Raw genomic sequence first — 4,498 nt, 5'->3', positions numbered from 1 at the left:
AAAGAGCTTTGCCAGCTCCTGAACATCTGGAGCACACTGGTTATGGAAGAGAGTCCCAGGAATCAAGTTTGGAGAGATAGGTTTTTGAGTAGCAGCTTGTTAGCCACTTGTTGAAAATTGTGTAGTAGGAATGTGTGCACAGAGGCTAGAACTAATCTTTATGAACCTTGCTAATTTGGGGGTGTTAGTTTTGACACTTAAGGGGGCATACCTTATGGCAGGCCACATTCATGCCTAGATGGCAGTAGAACTAGGAAGCCCACTAGGAAGCCTGAAGAGAAGGGAGCACAGACATACATCCTGTCTCTGTGCCCCAGCCTGAGTTACCTAGTTTAGCATCTCAGATCCTGCCTTGCTCAACATCCCCAGCTTGTCTCCCCACCATTCCTCTTCCTCTCTAATACATTCTCCACACATTTAGCTGGAAATGTTCTCAAAAACCAGATCTGATTAGATCCCTTTAAAAAACAAACAAAACAAAAAACTCCTCGTTACCTACAGAGTAAAAGAGAGCACTGGGCAAATTCTTGTTATTTATACCCTGCTCACCTCCTTCTTGGCTTCACCTTTTGCTGGTTTGTATGCTAATAATATAAACCACTCATAATTTTACAAATTCCATTTTATCCACCTCTGTTTCCTTCAACATTTTTGCAGACCCATTCAGTAAAGCTGAACATTACTCCCTTCAAAAGATGTCCACAGCCTGCATCTGACTGCCCCGGAGACTCTTCTTCAATAACATCTCTCCCTCAATTGTGAGATGATACTACTAAGGAACTTCCCTTGGTTTCTTGGCCACTCTCCTCAAGATATGGATTCTATCCTTAACAGCTCCATGGACCACAATTGCAAGCCCACTGTTTTTCCTCACAGGCCCACCCAGATTGAGCAATGCTCAAGGGGGTAGTAGGCAAATATTTGTGCACATCATTTAGTCTTAGGGCTCTTGCTCTTTCTTCTGCCTGGAACACCCTTTCCTCATTTCTTCACCTGACTATATTGTCTTGACCATTTAGCAATCAATCTAAAATGTTACTATCCTCAAGGAACCATCCATAAACAACCAGTTTGTTCTAATTAACCCTCCTCTCTGCTCCGTATCTTGTAGACACCAAATACTTTTAAATTATTTGTTAGTGTGTGTTCTTCATTGTAATCTATGATCCTTGAAGTTAGCTCTGTCCCTTCAATTCTGTATATACTCCATTTCATCACTCTCTGCCTAACATTTAGTAGACACTGCCAAATGCTTGTGAGGTTTGAAAAGTACAAGGAAAATAACAAAACAGAGAGCCAATTTCAGAAAATAATCCTTGACTCTTCAGCTCCAGTCAGTGGCAAGTCCTGAAGACCTTCGATTTGTCAGCGTAGTCCATCTGATCCCTGAACCATCCATAGCCTGGATGCACAGTAGGGCCTAAAACTGTTAAGATCAGAAGCCTAGGTTTAGCATTGTAGGCCAGAACTCATTCTCAATTCACCTAGCCTTTCATCTGAATCTCTTTGTGGGGACTGTCTGCCTGGATCTTTATATATAGGGATCTTTATAACTTTATAGCTCCTTATAGCTAAAATATAAACTCAATGATGGTTGTACCTAACACATAAAAGTTAGTTAATGCATTACTGGTGGAAAAATAAATTATTTCTTTTGCTGCACCAACACATTGACTTATGTGTTATGATCAAATTCAATGTAAATCCTAAACTGTGATTATCTAACACATTAGCAAATGTCAGTATATGCTTGCTGCTACTGAAGACATCAGTACAGATAGATCCTAAATCTAAGAGTCAGCTCACAAGCAAATGTAAGCTTAAAGATTCCTCAAGGAATTACTCAAGAATATCAGAATTAGATCATTTTAACATTTTAATATTTGCACATAGACATACACTTTAGAACACCAGTAGTTGTTTTTAAAATAATAAGACTGGTTCAATTAAAATGATTCTATTCAAATAAATAATGACAACAAACCCTCATTCTCACATATACCTAGAAACATGCTGACATTCAGATCACATGAGGATCTATTTGGCCTAAAGGGATTATGTTGAGTAAGGTGTAAATAAGTACAGAATGTACTGTATATGAAATACTAACTGCAGAATTTACTTCACACCACAGTGATATTGATGATGACTGACATTTTGACTTGCATAGGATTTTTTGTCTAAGATGATTATATCTAGGTACAAACAACCGAATAATTGCTCTAATATGAGCTTAGTTTTAATCACAATACCAAAGTTTGATCTTGAACAATTCAGCACACTATTATCCAAGGTAGAACTTATAAAATCATAAACTGGGCTATAAGAACCCACTTTACCCTTGCTCATGGGCAATAAAAGTTGGGTTCAGTTGATGAGATGTGAAGATGACTGGAAAACCTAGTTACAGAAAATTATGGGGTAGAGAATACCATGCATATCAAAGAAAATAGTATTCAATATTGAGTTTTTGAAAGACAGTACCCATTGAGTTAGTGAGAAAATAGTTCTTATGTTTTAATAATGAATAAATAGTTTCCTTTAAACGTTAATATTTTCTAAGCATCCTCTTAAAAAGCTTTCTGGTTCATATAGTTATCCACTTCTATTTTATTTTTATTTAAAGTTTTATGTATATCTGTTTCTCTTATTTCATTATGCCTCCTGTACATGTCCATATTTAACATAATCCAATTACATTTACTGTGTTAGTAATGTATAGTATATCTTTTATTATGTTTTATGCTTTATGTATTTTATAATTTGTGACTGTCACTTTCGTTTTTTAGTCTTTTACTATAGGGGAAATGTTTTCTAATCTTTCTGTAATCTGGTAATTTTCAAGATGTATATTCTGTTTTTAGGTACAGTGAAAATTAATTCAAGTGTAAATTTTTAAGTGCTGCAGGGTACATTTTTCTCTCAAAAAAGAAGCAGAAGGACCTTCTGCACACCTCTGGCAACCCTACACTGAGTCTCACCAACACAGGCCTTGGGCCAGAGGCAAGGAGCTTCTTTCCCCGGCCCCCATCCCACAGCCCCCCAGCCATCCCCAATCCCACCCAACAGGCCCATTGCCACAAGCTAGCTGGAGCAACTGAGACAGGAGGCTGAGCAGCTCCAGAATCAGATCCAGAATGCCCGAAAAGCAGTGTTGGGGATTCAACACTGACTCAGATCACAGCTGGGTTAGAGCCAGTAGGGATAATGCAGATGAGGATACAGAGGACTTTCCTTGGGCACCTGATAAAAATCTGTGCTTATTCATTGAGGGACAGACTCAAAGTTTCTGGTCAGCACCTCCCAGGACAGGAAGCTCATCATCTGAGACAGCTATACAAGGTCCAAGTCATCCTACTGTGCTCTTGCAAAGTCTTGACCTGTGTCTACACACCCTCAGATAACTTTGTGGCCTGTGGGGGGTTAGACAACATCTGCACCATCTACAGTCTCAAGACCCATAGGGTAATGTCAGGATCAGCTGAGAGCTGCCTGGCCACACTGGGTGCCTATTGTGCTGTTGCTTCCTGGATGACAACTAAATCATCACCAGCTCTGGGGACACCGCCTGTGCCCTGTGAGACATTGAGACAGGCCAACAGACAGTAGGTTTTGCTGGATAAATGGGGATGTGATGTCTTTGTCACTGACACCCAACAGCCACACCTTTGTGTCAGATACCTGTGATGCCTCTCTCAAGCTGTAGGATGTGTGGGACTCGATGAGCCCACAGACCTTAATCGGCCATGAATCTGACATCAGTGCTTTATTCACAAACGCCTATGCCTTTACCACAGGTTCCAATGATGCCACATGCCACCTCTTTGACCTGCGGGCTGACCAGGAGCTCATTGTGTATATCCATGACATCATCTGCGACATCATTTCTGTTACCTTCTGGCAGAGTGGCCATCTGCTGCTCCCTGGTTAACACAACTTCAAGTGGAACATCTGGGATGCCATGAGGGGCAACTGTACAGATATCCTCTCCGGCCACGACAACTCTGTGAGCTGCCTTGGGGTCACTGATGATGGCATGGCTGTGGCCACAGGCTCGTGGGATTCCTTCCTCAAGATCTGGAACTAATAGTCCCAACCTCAACTGGGCCTGGCCAGGAGGGGCCCTGCCCACACCCACCTTGCAAGCCGGGAGCTTTGGGGCTAAGGGCATACAAGCCTCCCTCCCTGGGCCATGGGGCCTTGGGTTCCTGCACTTTTGCCCAGGTTTGGTTCCTCCTGGCATCTCCACTGTGGAGATAAAGATGGGGAAAGAGGAGGAACAGAAAGCCCTCATTCTTTTGCTGCCCTGGGGTCAGGGCCTCATCACCTTGGAGAGGCAAGAGGTGGAAACTCCAGGATTTGCCTTTTTAAAAACTGGTTTTATTTTATTTTTTATTATATTTTCAGTTTTTCCATAAAGGAACCAAGTCCAACTCTGTAAAATAAAAAGAAAGCAGAATTGTTGACTATTTGCATTTAATAAATAAGATGACAAATG

General features: G+C 41.3%; 1 pseudogene; it reads left to right on the top strand.

Annotated features, from left to right (window-relative positions):
* The window catches only part of LOC102895632, a 5,734-nt pseudogene extending 1,647 nt beyond the window's left edge, over positions 1-4,087 (top strand).
* Positions 4,088-4,498: the final 411 nt, after the last annotated feature.

This window comes from Pteropus alecto, unplaced genomic scaffold, assembly GCF_000325575.1.
Source record: "Pteropus alecto unplaced genomic scaffold, ASM32557v1 scaffold109, whole genome shotgun sequence".
Lineage (NCBI taxonomy): Eukaryota > Metazoa > Chordata > Mammalia > Chiroptera > Pteropodidae > Pteropus > Pteropus alecto.
Note: the sequence above shows the minus strand (reverse complement) of the source record. Positions and strands in the feature narration are given on the sequence as shown.